General features: G+C 43.0%; 1 protein-coding gene and 2 long non-coding RNA genes across 6 annotated transcripts in view; 1 reads left to right on the forward strand and 2 right to left on the reverse strand.

Moving 5' to 3' along the window:
- The window catches only part of cdh19 (cadherin 19, type 2), a 238,028-nt gene that overhangs the window by 20,262 nt on the left and 193,067 nt on the right, over positions 1-24,699 (forward strand). The gene's annotated exons all lie outside the window — the stretch shown is intronic.
- On the reverse strand, positions 16,460-18,278 carry LOC127634166 (uncharacterized). Its single transcript, XR_007969328.1, has 3 exons — positions 18,240-18,278; positions 17,921-18,080; positions 16,460-17,833 (listed from the first exon to the last, which is right to left on the reverse strand). It is a non-coding gene; the product is annotated as an uncharacterized LOC127634166 (long non-coding RNA).
- On the reverse strand, positions 20,087-24,113 carry LOC127634168 (uncharacterized). Its single transcript, XR_007969330.1, has 3 exons — positions 23,798-24,113; positions 22,340-22,413; positions 20,087-20,198 (listed from the first exon to the last, which is right to left on the reverse strand). It is a non-coding gene; the product is annotated as an uncharacterized LOC127634168 (long non-coding RNA).

Consider the following 24,699-nt stretch of genomic DNA (forward strand, 5'->3'; position numbering starts at 1 on the left):
ATATCCGACTCCAGCAGATTACGCAGTGTGAGTTTAGAGACTGCTGCGTCTTTGTTTTCACGGAGATGTGGCTCAGCGACAGAGTTCCGGATGCCGCCATTCAGCTAGACGGGCTCGCCTCGTTTCGTGCCGACAGAAATACAGCTCTCTGTGGTAAGACTTCATGGTGGTGGCTTGTGTGTTTACATCAACACGGAATGGTGCAAGAACTCTATGCTAGTCTCTAGTTACTGTTCATCGCTGTTGGAGCTTGTGACTGTTAGATGCAGACCTTTTTATCTACCACGGAATTCACCACTGTTTGCATAACCAGAGTTTACATTCCCCAGCTAATGCTAAGGAAGCTCTGTGAACTGTATGGGGCTATGAGCTGAACTGCAGAACGCTCACCCCGACGGACTGTTTATTGTCACTGGAGATTTCAACCATGCAAATCTCAAGACAGTGCTCCCTAAATTCCATCAGTATGTGGACTTTGCAACGAGAGGCTGAACGGCTTGATCTTGTTTACACAAACATCCCAGGCACGTGCCGGTGGAGCCCCGCCCCACCTCGGCTACTCAGACCACATCTCTGTTATGTTAATTCCAGCATACAGACCGCTCGTCAGATGCACAAAACCGCTTCAGAAGCAGGTGAAAACCTGGCCAGCAGGAGCCATCTCTGCTCTGTTCAGGGAGGCTGCAACATATGGCGATTCTACCAACTTGGAGGAATACACAGCATCAGTGACCAGCTACATCAGCATGTGCATTGATGATGTCACTTTCTCCAAGACCATCACCACACGCTCCAACCAGAAGCCGTGGATGACTGCGGAGGTGCGCACGCTGCTGAGGTCCCGAGACTCCGCCTTCAGAGCAGGCGATAAGGCAGCCCTAAGAACAGCTAGGGCCAAACTGTCACGGGCAATCAGAGAGGCAAAGCGCGCACACGCCCAGAGAATCCACAGTCACTTCCAGGACAGCGGTGACACGCGGCGCATGTGGCAGGGCATCCAGGCCATCACCAACTACAGGACAACATCAGTTGCCTGTGACAAAGATGCCTCCCTTCCAGATGCGCTGAACGACTTCTATGCTCAGTTTGAAGTGCAGAACGACGTGATGGCGAGGAAGTCCACCCCTCCTCCCAATGACCAGGTGCTCTGTCTTACCACGGCAGATGTGAGGAAAACTCTACGTAGAGTCAACCCACGGAAGGCTGCTGGACCAGACAACATTCCTGGCAGAGTGCTCAGAGGATGTGCAGACCAGCTAGCAGATGTTCTTACCGACATCTTAAACATCTCTCTGAGCAGCGCCGTCGTTCCAACGTGCTTCAAGGCCACCACCATCATACCCATGCCAAAGAAGTCTTCAGTGTCCTGCCTCAACGACTACCGTCCCGTCACACTTACACCCATCATCATGAAGTGCTTCGAGAGGCTCGTCATGAGGCAGATTAAGACCCAGCTGCCCCCCTCACTAGACCCACTGCAGTTTGCGTGATCGTTCAAACCGCTCAACAGACGATGCCATCACCACAACCCTCCTTCTGGCCCTCACCCACCTAGACAATAAGGACTCATACGTTCGAATGCTGTTCATAGATTTCAGCTCAGCATTCAACACAATCATTCCCCAGCACCTGATTGGAAAGCTGAACCTGCTGGGCCTGGACACCTCCCTCTGCAACTGGATCCTGGACTTCCTGACTGGGAGACCTCAGTCAGTCCGGATCAGGAACAGCATCTCCAACACCACCACACTGAGCACTGGGGCCCCCCAGGGCTGTGTGCTCAGTCCACTGCTGTTCACTCTGCTGACTCACGACTGTGCAGCAATGCACAGCTCGAATCACATCATCAAGTTCGCCGATGACACGACCGTGGTGGGTCTCATCAGCAAGAACGACGAGTCAGCATACAGAGAGGAGGTGCAGCGGCTGACGAACTGGTGTAGAGCCAACAACCTGTCCCTGAATGTCGACAAAACAAAAGAGATGGTTGTTGACTTTAGGAGAGCACAAGGTGAACACACTCCGCTGAACATCGATGGTTCCTCTGTGGAGATCGTCAAAAGCACCAAATTCCTTGGTGTTCACTTGGCGGAGAGCCTCACCTGGTCCCTCAACACCAGCTCTATCACCAAGAAAGCCCAGCAGCGTCTCTACTTTCTTCGAAGGCTGAGGAAAGCACATCTCCCAACCCCCTTCCTCACTACATTCTATAGAGGGACTATTGAGAGCATCCTGAGCAGCTGCATCACTGCCTGGTTTGGGACTTGCACCGTTTCGGACCGCAAAGCCCTGCAGAGGATAGTGAGGACAGCTGAGAAGATCATTGGGGTCTCTCTTCCCTCCATCAAAGACATTTACAAAAAACACTGTATCCATAGAAGCAACCAGCATTGTGGACGACCCCACACACACCCCTCACACAAACTCTTTACCCTCCTCCCGTCTGGCAAGAGGTACCGAAGCATTCGGGCCCTCACGGCCAGACTGTGTAACAGCTTCTTCCCCCAAGCCATCAGACTCCTCAATACTCAGAGACTGGTTTGACACACACGTGTCCTGAGTTGAACTTTAATTACTGTCACTTTATAACTGTCTGCTACCTCAATAGCTGCTATGTGCATAGAACATTATCTCATAGTATGTTATGTTTACATTTTTAGAAACTGTCATCTTTTTGCACTACTGAGTACTGGTCGGCGCTGCACTGTCTATTGTCCTGTTCATTGTCAGAAATTTGTTGTACTGTCCTGTACTTTTTGCACATGTTTGCACGTGCACTTTATATAGGTATATGTAGGTTTTTTTATATAGGTATTTTATTTCGTTGTGTTGTCTCATGTGGTCCTGTGTTGGTCCTTTGTTGTTTTTATGTAGCACCATGGTCCTGGAGGAACGTTGTCTCGTTTTGCTGTGTACTGTACTAACTGTATATGGTTGAAACGACAATAAAAACCACTTGATTTGAACAAGCGATGTCCTTCATAAAGTCAGTATAGTGAATAGGTCATTTTGTGGTGCTCATGTTGTGGCCGGTGCTCTTTGTGTGCTGCTTCCGCCTAGCGGCTGGAGTTTATTTTGTAGAGCAACACACCTTTGGGGAGTTTATTTTTAAGAGCAACAAACCTTTGGGATGATTTTGTGGATTATTCTGCCTATTGGCTGGAGTATTTCTGGCAAAATCATTGGAGTGAGTAAGTTATTTGCTTACACTCATGTTGCAGCCGGTGGGCCGACTCACTGAACATTTGCTTGACAGTTTGAGGAACCTGCATTTTCAGGGAAAAAGTCTTATTTTGGTTATTTTATAGATCTTCAAGGGATGTTGCAAGCCACTGGCCCACTCGTGATTTAATACTTGGATGAGACTCAGTCCTTGATCATAGTGAAGCAAAAGTGTGCAAGCCCTCTAGAGCAACAGTGACAAATCACAGGATGTGTAAAAACTTGGTTTTACAGATATTTTGAGACTTTTGAACCCATATGGTAGGTACTATAATTTTTCTTTTCATCAGCCCATAAGATTTTCTATAGAATATATATTTTTTTATATCTAAGTCCCTCATTTCATCTGTTGTTTATTGCTCAATTGGAAACATTTTAGTCTCAGATCACACCCTGGTGTGTTTAGAGGTGTTGCCACATATGAATAAAAGGAAATCATACAGTTGGTGCTTTAATGTATTCCTCTTGCAAAATCCTGATTTCCAACAAATGCTGAGGGCTGAAATCAATATGGAGACCAACCCTCTGTGGGCATGGTTTGGGAGGCACTTAAGGTGGTTTTTGGGGCCGGATTATACAGTATGCCACTTTCACCAAAAAATCCAAAGCACAAAAACTTGTGGGATTGGAAGGGAATAGGGACAGAGCTGAAGTGCCACATGTCGTCTAATGGCCTCAGAGAATTAACCAGATTGAAATACAGATATAATACTATTTTGTCATGGAAGGTGGAGTTTTGGTGATTCAGGGCAAGACAGTCATACTTTGAGTCGGGGGACAAAGGAGGGAAGCCTCTGGCTATATATATAAAACAGAGAGTCTTTTTCTACAATTCCCTAAGTGAAATCTGCTAGTGGTGAAATATTTACCATGGCCACTGATATTAATAATGCTTTTAAAGAATTCTATCTTGATCTGTATAGTTCCACATCTTCGTCTACTGATATGGTTATTATAAACTTTGTGGAACCATAAGAACTTAAACTGAGAGAACCTTGGAGGAGCTTGGTGAGATAATTAAGGCCATAGCCAGGAAAGGCTCTGGGGCCAGATGGCTTTACAGCTGAATTGTTTAGATTTTATGCTACAGAACTGGCTCCACTTTTGCTAGAAGTTTATACAGAATCATTTAAGAATGGAAAGCTTCCGCCCACAAAGACACAAGCCTGGATCAGTCTGATTCTTATAGGACAATGATCCAAGTTAGTGTAAGGGTCACTGTCCAATTTCCATGATCCAGCTAGATGTTAAAATACTGTCAAAAAGTTTGGCTAACCTATTAAGTAAATTTATCTCTTATACATATAGATCAGGTGGGGTTTTTTCAGGGACTTAGCTCTTCTTATAACATTAGGCGTATCATCAATATCATGTGATTATTGGCGAATGATATGGTAGAATGGGATTATCTTTTTAAGCTTTTTGAAATGTACGAGTTTGGCAATACTTTTATTGGATGGATTAAATTAATTTATAGACACCTGTCTATAAATATAGCGGCGGAACAAATAAAAATTGATTAATTTCAGATTATTTTACCCAGTATAGGGGCACCCGTCAGGGTTGCCCTCTTTCCCCATTATTGTTCTGTCTTGCCCTGGAACCATTAGCAGCCACGATATGAAAGGAGGAGTAATGGCGGGAGGTGTAGCGCATAAGCTTTTGCTTTACAAAATTATATCGCCTCCACAGAATTGTTATTTCCTTTTCTCTAAGATCTCAGGATGCAGAGTTAATTGGTCTAAATCCGAAGCTTTTATTTGACAGCATATTACCTGGCTAAGACTTTTCTCTCAAGTGTTTTGAGAGGCTGGTCCTCTCCCACTTGAAAACATGTCTGCCCCCAACACTGTATCCATATCAATTCACCTACAAACCAAACAGGTCAACTGAGGATGCTATCGCCTCAGCTCTTCACCCCGCCCTAACTCACTTGGACAAAAATAACACGTATGTCAGGATGCTATTCATTGATTTCAGTTTTGCCTTCAATAATGTGATCCAATCCAAGCTGATCTCCAAGCTCACTGATCTTGGCATCAGCCCCTCCCTCTGCAACTGGACCTTGGAATTTCTCACTAACAGACCACAGTCTGTTAGGATAAGCAACCACAAATCCTCCACCCTCACTTTGAACACTGGTGCACCACAGGGCTGTGTGCTGAGTCCAATCATCTACTCCCTCTTCACCCTCGACTGCATACCTGAGCATGGCTCCAACTCCATAATCAAGTTTTCAGATGACACCACGGTGGTAGGCCTGATCAGCGGCGACGATGAGACGGCCTACAGGAAAGAGGTACAGCACCTGGTAGTGTGGTTTGCCAACAACAATCTCACACTCAGAAGAACAAGGACTAGGAAAGGACACACACACACTCCCATCTACATTGATGGGGATGAAGTGGAGCGTGTGATGAGTTTCAAGTTCCTGGGTGTCCATATCTGTGAGGATCTTTCCTGGACCTACAACACCTCCACTCTGATCAAAAAGGCGCAACAGCGCCTTTAATTCCTTAGGAATTCCTAAGGAAAGCTCACCTGTCCCCCCACATCCTGCTGAACTTTTACCGCTGCACTATTGAAAGTGTCTTAACAAACTGCATCACAGTGTGGTATGGCAACTGCACTGTCTCAGATCAGAAGGCACTCCAGCAGGTGGTTAAAACTGCCCGATACCACAGGCTCTGCTCCTCATCTCACAGCTTCACATTTTGATAGTGATCATTTAAAAATAAAATACAAAAATGTGAGTCTTTTATTCCCTCATCACTGTTATAGCAATATAGAAACATGTTCTAATACAAGGCATCAAAACACAATGAATGACCATCATTTTATATGTAATATTTATATAAAGGGAATATAGAAAAGAAGGAAAATACAACCCTGCGACTGTAATGACACAGTCATGCAGCACAGCACGTGTGAGCAATCTCAGGAACAAGTCCCAAACCAGGCAGTGATGCAGCTGCTCAGGATGCTCTCAATAGTCCCTCTATAGAATATTGTGAGGATGGGGGGTGGGAGATGTACTTTCCTCAGCCTTCGAAGAAAGTAGAGATGTTGCTGGGCTTTCTTAGTGATAGAGCTGGTGTTGAGGGACCAGGTGAGGTTCTCCGCCAGGTGAACACCAAGAAATCTGGTGCTCTTGATGATCTCCAATCAGGTGCTGAGGAATTATTGTGTTGAATTCTGAGCTGAAATCTATGAACAGCATTCGAACGTATGAGTCCTTTTTGTCTAGGTGGGTGAGGGCCAGAGGGAGGGTTGTGGCGATGGAGTCGTACGTTGAACAGTTTGGATGATACGCAAACTGCAGTGGGTCTAGTGAGGGGGGCAGCTGGGTCTTAATGTGACTCATGACGAGCCTCTCAAAGCACTTCATGATGATTGGTGTGAGTGCGACGGGATGGTAGTCATTGAGGCAGGACACTGAAGACTTCTTTGGCATGGGGATGATGGTGGTGGCCTTGAAGCATGTTGGAACGATGGCACTGCTCAGAGAGATGTTGAAGATGTTGGTAAGATCATCTACTAGCTGGTCTGCACATCCTCTGAGCACTCTGCCAGGAATGTTGTCTGGTCCAGCAGCCTTCCGTGGGTTGACTCAACGTAGAGTTTTCCTCACATCCGCCGTGGTAAGACAGAGCACCTGGTCATTGGGAGGAGGGGTGGTCTTCCTCACCACCATGTCGTTCTGCACTTCAAACCGAGCGTAGAAGTCATTCAGCCCATCTGGAAGGGAGGCATCTTTGTCACAGGCAACTAATGTTCTCCTGTAGTTGGTGATGGCCTGAATGCCCTGCCACATGCCGCTGTCCTGGAAGTGACTGTGGATTCTCTGGGCGTGAGCACGCTTTGCCTCTCTGATTGCCCGGGACAGTTTGGCCCTAGCTGTTCTTAGGGCTGCCTTATTGCCTGCTCTGAAGGCGGAGTCTTGGGTCCTCAGCAGTGTGCGCACCTCCGCAGTCATCCACGGCTTCTGGTTGGAGCGTGTGGTGATGGTCTTGGAGAAAGTGACATCATCAATGCACTTGCTGATGTAGCTGGTCCTGATGCTGTGTATTCTCACAAGTTGGTAGAATTGCCATATGTTGCAGCCTCCCTGAACATGTGCCAGTCAGTACACTCAAAACAGTCCTGAAGAGCAGAGATGGCTCCTGCTGGCCAGGTTTTCACCTGCTTCTGAAGCGGTTTTGTGCATCTGACGAGCGTTCTGTATTCTGGAATTAACATAATAGATATGTGGTCTGAGGTGGGGGCGGGGCTCTGCCCGGTACGTGCCTGGGATATTTGTGTAAACAAGATCAAGTGCGTTCGCCAATCTCATTGCAAAGTCCACATACTGATGGAATTTAGGGAGAACTGTCTTGAGATTCGCATGGTTGAAATCTCCGGCGACAATAAACAGTCTGTCGGGGTGAGCGTTCTGCAGTTCGCTTATAGCCCCATACAGTTCACAGAGCGCTTCCTTAGCGTTAGCGCTGGAAGGAAAGTAAACTCTGGTTATGCAAACAGTGGTGAATTCCCGTGGTAAATAAAAAGGTCTGCATCTAACAGTCACAAGCTCCAACAGCGATGAACAGTAGCTAGAGACTAGCATAGAGTTCTTGCACCATTCCGTGTTGATGTAAACACACAAGCCACCACCGCGAGTCTTACCGCAGAGAGCTGTATTTCTGTCGCACGAAACGAGGCAAGCCCGTCTAGCTGAATGGCGGTGTCCGGAACTCGGTCGCTGAGCCACGTCTCCATGAAAAAAAAGACGCAGCAGTCTCTAAACTTGGATATAGTCCAGTTTATTGTCCAGGGAGCAAACATTTGAGTGCAGGATAGACGGGAGAGCCGGCCGGCTAGGGTTTGTTTTTAGCCTAGCATGGACCCCTGCCCTCTTGCCGCGTTTCTGCTTTCTCGCACACCGCTTACGACGTCCTCTCCCCCGGCCACCAGCATCAGGTGACACCAAGGACTGGAGGCCTGGTCTTTTTTTAACAAAAATAGCACCATTTTGGATCCGGAGTGGCCACTGCATGCTACCGCACCGCCATCTTGGATCAATGTTAGCATGAATTTAACAGTAATTTGAACACCGTTACATATATATATATATATATATATATTGCTATTTGCACTTCTGGTTAGATGCTAACTGCATTTCATTGGCTGTGTACTTGTATTTTGCACCATGACAATAAAGTTGAATCTAATCTAATCTAATCTAAAATTAAGTATTTGGGTATTTTATTCCCAACAAATTTGTGTGATTTAGTTGAAGTTAATTTTGAACCTTTAATAAAAAGATTTTTGAGCGATGTGGGCAGGTTGGCTTCATTACATTTATCTATGATTGAGAAGGTTAATGTTATTCAAATGAATTGTATTCCAAAATTCAACTACCTGCTACAATCTCTACCTATAGATGTCCCCCTCTTTCAAACAATTTGATAGCATAGTAAAGTCCTTCATTTGGAATGGTAAATATCCCAGATTACATTTCAGTAAATTGCATAGGCAGATTGACAAAGGTGGCTAAGCCTACCCAATATTTTTTTTTTTTATATTATACATTCAGTCTCAGATATTTGACTCATTGGTTGTTTCCACCTGCGAGAGCCACTCCCTGGTTTCTGTTTCTGCCCCTATTTCACCAATGCAAAGCCTTTCTATCAAACTAACCATAGACGTTAAATTACACCCTGTTATATTGCATTTACACTGTATGGACAAAATTGTTCAGAGTGTTTAATTTGGACATTTATTTAAATGTAGCCTTGTTTCTGAACTGGCCCTGTTTCCATCCCTCAGGGTTCTGTTCTTGGTCAGCTGCTTTGCATCTCTGATATTCTTTCCCTTGGCCACATAATTTGCTAACTTAACTAATTAAACTTTCACTGCTATGCTGATGATACACACGTTCACATTTGCTCCAAACCCTCTACCCCTTACCCTACCAGCTCATTTGTGGTGGTGAATTTGATTAATTTCAGTGACTCGATTATTTTGTTTCCGTTCACCAAAAAGATGAATTCAGATTAATTAATTGATTTGTTTACTGCCCATATCTTCAAGTTACACATTTTACGTTTTAAAAATATTAACAGTAATTTTAAATCAGATTAGGGTTAACACAATCCAAAAAACTTGAGATAGGGGCAATTTAAGACTAATTACAATTTTACGAGTTAAAATAACAAGGCAGTGTGAAGCAAGAGATGTTAAACAGGCGAGGCAATCATGTCATATAAGGCAATCAGTATATAAGAAGCCTCCAAAAACAGCCAGGCCCTTCAAGAGCAAGGATCATTCAAAACTTGCCAGTTTGCTAACAGATGCTTCAGCAAATAACCACAGACAAATTGGAAGGATTTTGGGCACTTATATAGTTTCAAGATTAAAGGAATCTGGTCAAATGTCATTGCATAAAATCTTATTCGCTGCTGCATCCACAAGATGCAAGTTAAGACTTTACTATGCAAAGCAGAAGCCCTACATCAACACTGACCAGAAGTGCTGCTGACTTCTCTGAGCTCGGTCTCATCTTTGATGGAAAGTAGAACAGCGGAACTGTGTTTTTTGGTCCGATGAATCCACATTTGAAATTGTTTTTAAAAACACAGCCGTCATGTTCCCCGGGCCAAAGGAAAAGGACCATCCAAGCTGTTAGCAGCGTCAGGTCAAAAAGCCAATGATTTTATGGGCCAGGGTTTGAGGGCACCATAGCATGGGTAACTTGCACATCTGTTAGAGCACCATTAATGCAGACAGATATGTAAAAAGTTTGGAGCAGCATATATTGCCATCTAGCACCGTCTTTTCCATGGATGCCCCAGAAATTTCAGCAGTACAACTTCAAAACCACATATTGGCCGAACAAACAGAAAGTGCGGGTTCTAGATTGGCCTGCCTGCAGTCCTGACCATCTCCAATTGAGACTGTGTGGTGCATTATGACGTGCACAATACGGCAACAAAGACCTCGTAGAATTGTGCAGCTGAGCGCCTACATAATGAATGAATGGGGGAAAATTCATTCAAAATTACACTTTTAAACTTAACAAACTTGTGTCTTCAGTGCCTAAATGCTTAATAAGTGTTATTAGAAGAAATAGTGATGTTTCACAGTGTAAACACTTGACTGTCCCAAATTTTTTGTAGTATGTTGCAATCATCTGATTTTAAATTAATGTAAATTGTCTAAAAAACAATGAAGTTCACAAGGTAAAACATATAATGTTTTGTTGTAGTGCTTTCAATATAGCAAAAGGTGAATATAATTTACCAATCATTCCCTTTTGTTTTTATTAGCATTTATCATACTGTCCCAACTTTTTTGTAATCAGGGTTCTAATTGTAATGGGGGGGGGGGGGGGGTGTCATCAAAGCATGACATTTCCACCTTTAATTCATGTTATTTTTACTGTATGTCTTCGGTCATTTTGACACATTCATAAATTGGGGATCATGTTTTAAGATTACCTATAATCTTGTCTTAAGTGCATTTCACCCCTGTCTCTCCTTGCTTAATGCAATTGACTCACACGCCAAACTGAATGAATGACACGCCTCCTCTCATCCAGTCGTTCAGCAGATCTTCGTTCACGAGTCATTCACAAATGAGTTTACCAATATATTTAGTTCGTACTAGAAACACTCATCTCATTGATGCTCAAATGACCAACTAATTCAGTGTTGGGGCGTATTCGTTCAACGGGTCAAACTAATGATATGCTTCTTCACAGCGTGTACTCGAATGTATTTAGTCTTTACAGGTATGAAAAGCTGCAGAGCTCATTGGCGCCAAAAGGGAGAGACTTTAGTGAACAAAAAAATAAGAGTCAGTGTATGGAGGTGAACAAGAATAAGCCCCACCAAGAGCGAGAACCACATTGTAGCGACCACGAGGAGGTTAACCCAAAGTGACTCTACCCACCCTAGCAACCGGGGCAATTGGTTGCTTAGAAAGCCTGACTGGAGTCACTAATCATGCCCTGGATTCAAACTTGTGACTCCAGGTGTGGTAGAATATCGCTCAAATTTGATATATTTTACACTGGCTAACGGTCTCTTACCGCATTCAGTCTAAAATACTCCTCACTACAGCTCTTAATGATCTTGTTCCTCTGTACATCACTAATCCACAGTCTGCTCATTCAGGTCTTTTGACTCTGGCCTACTGATCATACCATGTTACAAGCTGACATCACTGAATGGCAGGGCTTTCAACATCACTGCTCCAACATTATGGAACTCTCTTCCACAGTACTTTTATGATCTCAAACATACATGAATTCAAAACCCACTAGAAAACATATCTCTTTGTTATTCTGATTCTTAATTGCTTTGTTTGTCTGCTGTAAGTTTATCCTCTCTGTTAAGTCTCTCTTTATCTTATTTGTATACATGTTATTTATAATATACATGTTTGGGATTTTTTTAAGCGACCTTGAGTTTGTAAAAAGGTGCTATAATAATGTCTCGCTTACTGTCGTAACCTCATTTCCATTGATGTAGTGACACTAGGGGTCACTCTTGAGAGCTTCGGTTACCTCTTATCTTTGAGACAAGGCAAGAGAATTGGGGAACAGAATTTGCATGCCCTCGGACATACGGGTATAAAAGGAGGGAAGCATGCATCTGTTCAGATGGTTTTGAGCTGAAGAGCCGAGAGTAAGGTCCCGGTCATTTCAGCGCCTTAGTACAGTGTTGTGGCAAGAGGGACTCCATAAGGGAACGGAGGTTATGACAGAAACCAAGACATTCCCTTTCTGTCACTCACTCGACGTTGTGTCAATGTAGTGACACTAGGGGTCCCTATTTAAAAACAGCACAACACTGAACGTGTTACATGGACTGCTGATGCAGGTGCAAGTAAGCTGTTGCATGTGAAAATAGCAGGTGCATCAGACTGCACGTAACCTTCCCCAATGCCCCAAGAGACGTCATATAGTTCCCCACATCCCTGAGGGAGGGAAGCGACATAAATAGCCTGGGAGCAAGCGCCATATAGTGTTAGATGCGTCTGATCCCATGGGCAAACCCCAGCTGTCCACCAAGCAGACAAAGAGCTGCTCAGATTGTCTAAAGCTCTGAATGCGATCCAAGTAGGTGCACAAAGTAAGCACCGGACACAGCAATGTTAAGGCTGAGTCTGCCTCCTCCTGGGGCAGCCCTTGCGGGTTAACTACCTGAACCCTAAAGAAAGGGGTCGTAGGAACCTTGGGCACATAGCCTGGTCTGGACCTCAGGATGACTTGAGAGTCTGCCGGACTGGCTCCAGGCAAGGGTCACTGATAGAGAATGCTTGCAGGTCCTCAACCCTCTCGATGGAAGTGAGCACAATCAGGAGGGCCGTCTTCAAGGAGAGGGCCTTTAGTTAGACTGAATCTAGTGTCTCAAACAGGGCTCTCCAAAGGCCTGAGAGGACAATGGAGAGTTCCCATGAGAGGAACAGGCATAGCCTAGCAGGGTTCAGCCTCCGGCTGCCTCTAAGGAACCTGATGATCTGGTTGTGCTACCCAAATGACTTACCATCCACTGCATCGTGGTGAACTGCTACAGCGGCTACATATGCCCATCCAGCCTCTCCTGCAGGAAAGGGAGCACTGACCGACTGTGCACCTCTGCAGGTCTTCAGATCGGAAAGAACACTCATTTGCGAATAAGTGCCACTTTGGGGCATAAAGCCTGGTAGAGGTAGCTCTGGCTTGATTGTGTCAGTAGGCTCACTGGGGGAAATGCATACATGCGCAGCCACTCGGGGCGCGACAGGCGAGTTGTGACATGCGACAAGATTCATATATGCTACTGTTGCTGTGTTTTCTGAATGAATCAACATGTGCTTGCCGCGGATCAATGGCAGAAATCTGTGCAGGACAAGAAATACAGCCAGCAATTCTAGGCAGTTGATGTGCACATTGCACATGGCGCCCCAGCCCAACTGGGTGGTGTCTGTAGTAACTACAGCGTGTCTGGACACCTGCTGTAGGGGGACTCCTGCCTGTAGAAAACAGAGGTCTGTCCAAGGGCTGAATAAGTGATGGCAGGAAGGGGTGAGGGTCACATGTTATGTGCCGCGCCATGCCCATGTCGGGACTCGATTCTGAAGCCAGTGTTGAAGCGATCTCATATGTATCAACCCGAGGAGTCCGACCTTCGCTTAGGATGCCATATGCCCCAGGAGCCTCTGAAATTGTTTCAATGGAACCACTGTGCCCAGTCTGCACATACTCAGGCAGTCCAGCACCGACTGCGCATGCTCTCTTGTGAGTGGCGCTGTCATTGAGGCTGAGTCTAACTCCATGCCGAGAAAAGAGATGCTCTGAACCATGGAGAGCTTGCTCTTTTCACGGATGACCCGAAGCCCTAATTGGCTGAGGTGCATGAGCACCAGGTCCCTGTGTGCACAGAGAAACTGTCAAGAGTGTGCTAAAATTAGCCAGTCGTCAAGATAGTTGAGTATGCAACTTCCCTTAACGGGGCATGAGCTGCCTCTGTGACTTTCGTGAAGATGCGAGGGGACAAGGTCAGACCAAAGGGGAGGACCTTTTACTGATGGAGTCACAGCCCGTTGGGGGTGTGTCAAACAAAGAAAAGTAACAAAAGATTTTCCACAGGCCATCCACCGGGGGATGGAGTGGTTTGAACACCAGCTTCGTGGCAGATGTCTCTCTCCCTGGGCTCCCCGTTTCATGAGCATTTGGGAGCCTTCTGAGAGCTAGGCCTGGGTGGAGCTGCCTGGGGTTTTACCACCACAGGGGGACGCCCTCGATGAGCAGACTGGGTGTGGGATCTTGAGCCGTGGCGGGGCAAGAAATGTTGGATGGCCTCCGTTTGCTCCTTCACCACCGAGAATTGCTGGGCAAAAACCTCTACAGTGTTAGCAAATAGGCCGATCTGGGAGATGGGGGCATTGACAAAGAGAACTTTGTCAGGGTCCTGCATCTCAACCAGATTCAGCCACAGATGATGTTCCTGCATAAGGGAAGCAGAATCGAACGGTGGTAAATTGGGCATTGCGAAATGGGGAATTGTATGAGGGTCTGTGTACGCTGCGTGCCAGCCCCCCAAACTTTTTCACGGGCTGGGGGCCGGCACCCATTCGTTCAGGGGGACCCACGGACAAGATCTGTGATGTGGAGGCCCACCTCTGGATGCAATGCCCCCTTAAGACCCCCATAGACCCCTGTGCCACCCTGGTTGTCCACAGACCCACTATCATCCCCCTGACCAACTATTTTGCCCAAATTGACCAGTGAGACCCCAGACTATCCTGAGGGGGTGGGGCTGTCCACAGACCCATTATCTGCCCCCTAACCAACAGTTTTTTCAAAAGTTGCCCAAATAGTCCCCCGGACCACCCAAAGGGGGCGGGGTTTTCCACAGACCCGCTATCTACCCGTTAACCATCTATTTTGCACAATTTGTCCAATGACAACCCCGGACACACTGTACAGGTTAGGACTGTCCACAGACACATTATTTGACCCCAAACCAACAATTTTTTTTTATGTAACCACAAACTGAATAACTTCCCATTTCCAATTGATTGTATAGCTGTATGTGTCAACCAATAGACTAACTGCCCATTAGCAATTGATTGTATAGCTGTATATACACCAACAGACTAACTGCCCATTAGCAATTGATTGTATAGCTGTATGAGTCCACCAACAGACCATTACATTGACTGGACGTGGGACTACCCAGGTGCAATTTATTTGCATTGGCTGAAATCATCACTTTTTGGACATCAGTTTTATAACTCCTGGATCACATTTATGAATTAAAATTCTTAAAATTTAGGTGACTCAGTGAAGCCTCCTGATCAACCTAAGCCCTTCAAAACATAAAAATTCCACTGACCACGAAACCTTTATTTCTGTAAATGGGACAAATTGTACATGGGATGTCCAGATCTCAGCTCTGGAAAGACTTAGGAAGCTGAAACCTGTATTTCTGTAGATATGATTATGTTGAAAATTTTGTGCGTACCCCTTTAACTCTTTCCCCGCCAAACACAGAATTTTCCGGGTTTTATGAAAAAACGCTTCCCCGCCAAACACAGAATTTTCCGGGTATCCGAGTTTTAGGTGGTATACAGTAAGGAAGACCCGCACGCATGTTTTGTAAGAGTATGCAACTCTTTGATCAAAGAAACACTGCGATCGTCTCAAACGTGAAGTGGAACACCATACTAATACTAAAGCACTTGTTTGATAAAAATGCCTTTTTCTCAGCTTTTTGTCCGAAATGTTGTTTTTGACAAAACCTACCTCTGTTCAAGTGGAAATAAAAAAAGAACAAATGAAGATAAAATAAAATCATTTTATTTATTTTGATATATAGCATCCTCATATATTCATGGAAGAAAATATTCTGCGGGCCATTAAAGTTTAGCGAAAATCGTCAAAAACCCTGGCGGTGGCTTGCAACTTTTTTTAAAAATGCTGGCAGGGAAAGAGTTAAGGTTTTTGCACGAAATTTTCAACTTCCTCAGATCTTCTTGAAACTCGCAACATAGAAAGAGGAGGCTTGGAGAAGAACAGAAACAGAGGCTTGAGCACACTAAGTCTGTCTAGAGCTGAGATCTGGACATCCCACATGCAATTTATTTGCATTGGCTGAAATCATCTCTTGGTGGACATCATTTTTTTAACTCCTGGATCAAATTTATGACTTAAAATCACATTTAGTTGACTGTAGGACTCCCCCTGAACAACATAAGCCCTTCAAAACATAAAGATTCCACTGACCATGAAACCATTATTTCTGTGAATGGGACAAATTGTAAATGGCCCAGATAGCAATAAGTCGGCGGTCCGCCGGCGGCGCGCCGGCGGCAGTAGAAGCGGCAGAATGGCGAGATCGCAAACACGTTCGACGGCGGTCCGCCGGCGGCAGCCGCTTTTTAAAAGCGGTTATATCGAAGGCGGACCGCCGGAGGCAAACCGCTTTTTTCGAGCGATCTGCCGCCGCTTATTGTATATATATATATATTTATTTATAGCATGCAGTTTATCAAGAATAATGATTGATCAAAGCAGACATATTTCCATTTGCCGTTTTTATTCCACATTTCAAATTACAGTAACTGTCATTGAAACAATATGTCAGATCACTGAAATATAAATAACAGAAAAATACAAACATATATACACCCAAAGAAAATGCAGGTTTCCAATTAAATTTTGGTAAAAACAAGCAAAAAAAAAACACTTTTGTAAAAAACGCTATTGTAACACTTACAACAATTGTAAATAATATAAAGAGGTCAGCTCTGGGATGAAAAGAATTACCAGTAAACATAAGCAATGAGGATATTTGGTACCAAATAAAGTGCAGGATATCAAATAAATTGAGGTATAACATCATATTTACAAGTCATTTCTAACAATAGGATAAGTGGTAATAATTTAGAGTAAAGCTCTGGAGTAGAATATGCCATTATAACTGCAATGCTGACCTGTGGCACAAGGATTTACAAGCTATATTTAACAATAGAATAACAGTTAAGCACACTGATGGAATGAAAGTAGAATTTTTGGTACTAGTGAAAGTGCAATATCAAAAGGTATGAAATAGTATAACCAAGCTATTTTTAATAGAATAACAGTTAAGCACACTGATGGAATGAAAGTAGATTTTTTGGTACTAGTGAAAGTGCAATATCAAAAGGTATGAAATAGTACAACCAAGCTATTTTTAATAGAATAACAGTTAAGCACACTGATGGAATGAAAGTAGAATTAACTGGTACTAGTTAAAAGTGCAATATCAAATATCAGAGGTATGAAATAGGATTTACAAACTATAATAGAATCGTTAAGCACTGACGGAATGAAATAAGCCAATACTAAAGTCACGGTAAGTAGAATATTTGCTACCAGATAATGTGCAAATATCAAGTATTAGATGTATAATCTAGGATTTATAAGCTATATTTAAAAATAGAATAGTTAAGCACTGTAACAATGAAATAAGCAGCAAATTGTATATTAAATAATTGAGATCTTTGTTATCAAAGAATGTGCAGGATAATGTAAAGTTTTACATTCAACTTAAACATGACAATAAGTGGGAACAAATGCAATTAACAGCAGAAAATCTGGCTGTTGAGAACACAGTCAATCACAATGTCTGGAGTGGTTGGGGTCTGGTTTTCCTCGACCTCCAGAATGAGGCAGTGCAAATTGGCACATCTTCAGTGATTCCTCGTGCGCCTGTATAAAAAGACAAACCATCCCATATTCATCCAAGGAGCTGCCCTGAAGGCAGGGTCATGAGAGGAAAAAAAAAAAAAAACATCCCATATTCATCCAAGGAGCTGCCCTGAAGGCAGGGTCACGAGATGGGGAAAAATAAAAAAAAAAAATAAAAAAAAAACCAGCAATTTCTAGTGAAGAGTGTGGATTGAGTGAGTTTAGTCTGACACTTTTAGCAGGGGTGTCGGTAGTCAGCCTAGGTTTGAGGGGTCGGCTGTGGGTCCCTCTCAGCTGTGCGGCGCCTTTTTCCACCTTCACGGTCAGCTGCTCCTTTCAGGTAACGCGTAACGTTAACCTGGATCGCCTCATCAGTGGCATCCTGGGTTGCCGAGTTCTTCCGGATGGCTCCTGTAGAAAATAAAGATCTGTCATTCCATTTGATTGGCATAAGGTCATACACATCTACTTAAATATAAAAAAAAATAGCCAACTTACTTTGAACAATGGTCTTCAGGAACATGTCTCTAAAACATGCTTTTTCCCCTGCACCAGTCCAGGTTGTGTTAATGGAAAGGCGATTAGAGAAGATACTCTCAAGCATTCGCCACACAGTTGTCTTGAGGTCCCTCCCACACTTGATTGCCAAAAACCGAAGCTGAAAGAAAAAAAAAAAAAGGGTTACAAATTACATTTCTCTGAAGCTTCTCATAAATTTTAAATGTGACCGGCTGTGGATTCAGACTGTAGAATATGCAGTGTACAATCTTAATTTTAGATAACCCTATGGCGTTATAAACGAAATCAGCACACTTACAAATCGTTGCTGGAGCTCTTTATCCTGCCTCAGACTGCTATCAAGCAACGCTAAATCGTCCTGGGTGTCTAGTGGGAGTAACAGATCCCCTGGCAGGGATAACCCTCCAACGGACACACCGGCACTAAAATGTTGCAGCATAGTGTTCATTTTGATGTCCATGCTTCGCACAACATCGCCAAACTCTCCAAGACGCCGCAGAATTAGGGTCTGATCTGCACCTACAGGGGTCCCCAGAATAAAAGAATAAAGTAGTCAGTCCTGGTCCTTCAACTACTAAACTATGACATTTATATCTAGGTCTACTAGATGTACATGTTCGCAAGTTGTACCTGATTGCCCAGTGCGAGCAAACGTCTTTAACATTGTCCCAACTTGCTTCACCTGCTCCTGAAGTGATCCGCTGTCATCCGAAGCTACAAAATGAAAGGTATATGGTAATTTTGGACCTACATCACACACAAAAAAGTTAAATTTAAGAAAGAGTGCATGTTCTCACCTGCTGGTGCATTGCTTTCCCTCAGGGCTTGGTTCTCATCCCTCAGGGCTTGGTTCTCATCCCTCAGGGCTTGGTTCTCATTCTGGAGTCTCTGGAAATCTACATTTAAAAAAATACAACAACTAAAGGCACTTTTTTCAATACTGTTAAAACACTGGACACTAAGACATAGGCCTGGAAAATACCTTCATAGCAGAAAACTTCATGCTGTACACGAGGTGCCAGGGGAGTCCAAGGGCCAATACCTGAGCGATGACTTTGTCCTATTGAAAATCATTGACATTTAAAAATGTGTGTGGAGTTATTGGATACATGTAATGAATTGGACTTAAATGTAACACTTAGTTTAGCGTAACGTATTACATACCTCCAGCGTTTTCACCCATATGCTGCCAGGGTAAATGTGCTGCTGGGGGTGTAAAGCTTAGTACTTGACGAGCTGGGGAGCAAACATAACAGCTTTAATTTCACTACAGAGTATTGCATATTCTGTAATGAAACAATAATTGAACTGTGCAAAGCAAATGGAATGTACAACACACCTCGACACCTTTCATCCACAAACTGCTGCGGTGAGTAACCCGTCAAGTGTCCTAATGAAAAACAGATGATGATTAAAGGATTCCTCTTCTTAAATAGAAGCAATAGTTTCCAAGACAAAAAAACATCACAAATTACATTACTTACTTGTACTCAAACTCTTGGCTCTGTGAAGTGGAGTCTGGATTACTGGGGAGAAACCTGGTTCTGAGAAAGAGGAAACTGACATTTTAAAATCTAACAAAGTGTATAGTTTATTGGCAGGATCACAAATCAAACTTCACAGCACTACATTTTACATACCAGCTCTGAAATCTACAGATGGCTCAACATTTTCCTGGTTTTCTGGAATCGATGCAACTTCTGGAGCATCGGGCAGCACTGAAACCTTGTTACTGGGAACAAGGTTTTCAAAGCTCAAAAGAGGTTGCTGAAACGACAGCACTGCTGGTGCATCTGGAAGACAAGACTCCTCTTCATCAGAAGAGGCCTGGGGTCTGTACTTGGAAGTTAAGCTTCTCTTTCGCTTTCCCTTCTTGTCATCATCCGTCGTTTCAACGCTGGAACCTGTTTGGAAGCGCACCAAATATCTCATTGCCTCTTGCCAAGATTCTAGAGCAGGGAATAATGAATGAAATTCAGTTATCCACCATAAACAGACAAAGAAATTACACAGATGAAATGCAGGAATATCAAATGCACAAGTCAGACCCATTTACCTGCTCCCTTCATAAACTTAAAATGATGTTTCTCCCAGGTGCTGTGTGGAGACGTACAGCGGATGGCTAAATTGTTTCCCTTGTCTTTTTTCGGAGGTCAAATGGGGGCCAATAGCACATGTCATTGCTGAGCCACACTTGCGGAACCACTGCAAATGGCAGATCATCCTCGTTGATAAATTGAACAATGGCAAACAGCATCTAAAATAGAAGAAAGATAGCATAAAGTATACATTTTGATTAATTTTCAGAAGAAAAAAAAACCAATAACATTCAAAATGCTCACCCCTTCAAAAAAACAAACAAAAAAAACAAGTGTCATTTTTACAAGTGGATCAACGGAAAACCAGCCTTTCCATCCGGGCAAGGAAGAAGATAATATTTCTTCTGAACATTTGCTATATGGGAAAAGCGGAGTGTATCTGATAGGCCAGATAAATGAAAAATGCCCAGCTTGGAAGATTCCACAGGGTAAGTAAATAAATCGACCATGTTCCGAACCTCTTGTAGATGACCAAAGTGTTGTCCATTTCATCAACGACTACATTCTCTATAACAACTATGTCCTTATTTTCCAACAGGACACAGTTGTTTCCCTCTGAACGCTTCACAACAAAGTCTTGAAAGTAATACTCCTCATACTGCTTTTTCACAGAAAGACCATTGAGGAGTGGTCCATGGTTGTGCTCCCTCAAGGGCCTTGTTTTGGAGATGTTTGTTCTTCTGTGCTGACTTCTCTCCGACAATCGGCGAACAACCTGCTCCAGTTGTTGTGTAGGTTTGCGCAACAGTTTCTTCAGGCGTCCAAGGAAGTTTTCAAATGGGAAGCATGAGATGTTATCAAGAACACCATACTTTTTTGCATCTTGCCAGAGGTGCACCAATCCATGCATGTTGTATGTCACATGTTCCTTTCCATAAAGCTTGCTGCAGTGATCAACAAAGAGAACCAATATTCCGTGTGCATAGTCTGCGAGGTCAGCACACAGGGATACATTCAGTAGGATGGTGATGCCAACTGAAAGCAGCATGAAGTTGTTGTACACTTGAGTTGGTACAAGGCCTTTTAAGCTGACTGGTCCAGTGTACAAGAGGAACTGCCTGAATTCTGTAGCTTTCCAACGATCAACATCTTCCATGGATCGTTGCTTCCTGTTGAACTCGCGACGGAACATGAGGTGTGAAGGTCAGGAGTACTCTGGAGAGCTCTTTTACCATGCTGGGCGAAAATCTTGTCAGCCGCCGTCCTTTAGCCAAAGATGCAACAACTTTCTTGTCACTCCAAGGCATACCAGATGCATATAATCCAGTGGGAACTGGGTGACCAAACCAACAGACAACAATGCCAGTGGCGTTTCTCCACACTGATGACTGTCATCAGAAAGTTCATCATGGACTGCATTGTCTAATCTCAGAGTAGCATCTGTTTGTGGAAAGGTCATCCTGTTCTCGTAGTGGACCCCTTTTGAACACACTTGTCACACCCATAATATCCACTGTGACCTTTGACATTTCTAACAAGTGCACGAGCAGGGGCGTCACAGATGAACGTTGATATTTTGAAAGGAAGTGATCTCCTTCAAACAGAACTCCTTCCGTTTCAAGTCGCTGTGCCTCTCCTACAAAAGGATTCAAAAAGTGAAGGCTGCTTGGCTTCTTCTTCCCATAATAGAGACCAATGACAAACGGAAGTTTGTTTTGCTGGACATTACCCACGTATTGCTCAATTAAACCAAGAACTGGCCAGAACTGGGCATTTGAGCTTTGAAAAGTGGAAGTCCATCAACATTAACTTGCATTGAAACTGACGTCAACTTCTGCAATTCGGGAGACACTAACAACTGCGATAGTATCCCACTTTCAATTCCAGAGTGATGGTATACACCACCTGAGAGTTCGGTTGTTTTAACACAAGTCACTGTTTTCAGAAGGGTTCTTGGGTCTTTAGGAAGGGTTGGATGATCCTTGGACAAAATGGTTAAAAGCTTACCAAGTGCCACATGGGGGATCATGTTGTCAATAGCCCACCCTGCCAATTGTGTCCTTAGGCAATCCCCTTCCTCTTCACTATCTTCCGTGCTTGAGGAAAACATTTCAGAAGGTCCATATACCTCATCATCAGTTATTTCCTGTGCTTCAGGGATTACAGTTTGTCCATGGCTTATTGTAGCCATTCCATGTTGATGTTCATTAACAGGAGGATTTACTTGGTCAAAGTCGGGAATAACAGCAAGTAGAGCATTGTTTGCAGCTTCAATTTCCTGTTTGTCCCTCTCAACTCCTTTCAATATTCTTCTCCTTTTGGCCCAGTAACTAGACATTGTGACTAATGATGCATTTACCTTTAAAGCAAAAAGAATTGTCCAACAGTAGGTCTCTTGGGTGAAGATGACAGGTTATGCTCTGGTCAACGTATCTGCAAGAAAATGTTAACAAAACCACATTGTTAACGTTTTAGGAATATAGCTATGCAGTGGGGAGAAAACTGAACAGCCATATATGGAACAGTGAAAATGTTAAACATACAATTTATTCATTCAGTGTAGTGTTTCAAGTGAACACAGCATTGTCCTCAAACATAAAAAGTACAACAGTTCAGAGAAATAGAACTCATCATAATCCCCTTAAATCCTAGAAGTACAGAAGCAACACAGCACGTGTTAGCTAACACTTTCTAGCCACTGTATCTACGTTATGAACTGAACTAGCAGCATACTTGTTCGGACAAACATAATAATTTACAAAACCTATATACATCATTGTTTTGTTTGAAAAAAGCACAAGCTATACTTAATCTTTCTAGATGTAAAGCTTTGGCTAACTACTGTATGTAGCAAATAACATTTCTACATGTAATGTTACTAGTAATATCGCTTAACCTCAGTGTGTACTGTAAGGAAAGCAACACAGCATGTGTTAGCTAACACTTTCTAGCCACTCTTTAGCTACATTGTGACCTGAACTAGCAGCCTAATTGTTCGGACAAACATAATCATTTACAAAACCTATATACATCATTGTTTTGTTAGAAAAAAGCACAAGCTATACTTAATCTTTGGCTAACTACTGTATGTAGCAAATAACATTGTAATGTTACTAGTAATATCGCTTAACCTCAGTGTGTACTGTTAAGGAAAGCAACACAGCACGTGTTAGCTAACACTTTCTAGCCACTCTAGCTACATTGTGAACTGAACTAGCAGCCTAATTCTTCGGACAAACATCATTATAATTTACACAACCTATATACCTCATTGTTTTGTTAAAAAAAACACAAGCGATACTTAATCTTTCTAGATGTAAAGCTTTGGCTAACTACTGTATGTTGAAATGTTATTTGCTACATGTAATGTTACTAGCAACATTGCTTAACCTCAGTGTGTACTGTAGGAAAGCAACACCGCACGTGTTAGCTAACACTTTCTAACCACTATAGCTACATTGTGAACTGAACTAGCAGCATTCTTGTTCGACAAATATAATCATTTACACAACCTATATACATAATTGTTTTGTTAGAAAAAAAACACACAAGTTATACTTAGTCTTTCTAGATGTAAAGCTTTGGCTAACTACTGTATGTAGTTAATAACATTTCTACATGTAATGTTACTAGCAACATTGCTTAACCTCAGTGTGTACTGTAAGGAGGGCAAAACAGCACGTGTTAGCTAACACTTTCTAGCCACTCTAGCTACTGGACTAGCAGCATACTGCAAGAACAATGGTGACTAACTTAGATATTTTAAAAACAATGTAAACATAATATTGCGTTACACAAAAAGGAAACATGTACTTACTTAAACGATGGTAGTCGATGACTTTGCTAACTGTAGGCTGTTGAAACTAGTACTGAGTCTGACTGTAACTCGTGATTGAATGGCAAACTGAACCGAATGTGCTCTAGTCATATTGTTACGGGAGGGGCCTGCCTCGGTGGGTCCAGTGCGTCATCGAGCCACCGTTTTAGCCCCGCCCAAAAGAATCCTGAACACAGCACTGGTGCAAAACTGTTTAACGGTTTAACTACACAATTCAGTACTTCACAGTCCACAGTGTAATGTGTTTTAGCAATAAATTTTTACCATGTATAGTGTGTTTGGATTATTTAATTTTTATTGCCTTTACAGGGACTTTCACACTTTCTTAAACATTAGTACAGGTCGTAATTGCAAATGAATCCCTTACCTGTAAAAGGTAAAATAACAACAAAAAAAATCGAGGTTGGAAACAAATTACAGACAAACGAAATTTCTGCGTAACTGTGAAACCAGGGAGAAAGCTTTTTCATTGAGTTTATCCTTCACGTCAAAACGGGGACAGATGTCTTTCACTGTTCACTGATAGTCAGGCATTGGTGAAAAGTCTAACTTCATCAATTTATTCTGCTAAATTTTTCATACCCTGTATTAAATATCTATTTTTAAACCTAATCAGAATCAGAAAGATATTTATTGCCAAGTAAGTTTTACAAAAGGAATTATTCTTGGTTTATTGGTGCATGTCTCAATGTGCATCAATCAAAGAAATATAAACAATTTTCACCTAAGTGCATAAATAATTCAATATATTTTACATATATTACTGTATAATTGCTTCAGAGTTTCAAAGTAATTTAAATGTCATTTCCTAAACCTTACCTTATCATGGAATCAAGAGTCAAGAATCTGTTATAAACCCTAATGGCTTTGGAGCAAAAAAT

The sequence above is a fragment of the Xyrauchen texanus genome, chromosome 41, assembly GCF_025860055.1.
Source record: "Xyrauchen texanus isolate HMW12.3.18 chromosome 41, RBS_HiC_50CHRs, whole genome shotgun sequence".
NCBI lineage: Eukaryota > Metazoa > Chordata > Actinopteri > Cypriniformes > Catostomidae > Xyrauchen > Xyrauchen texanus.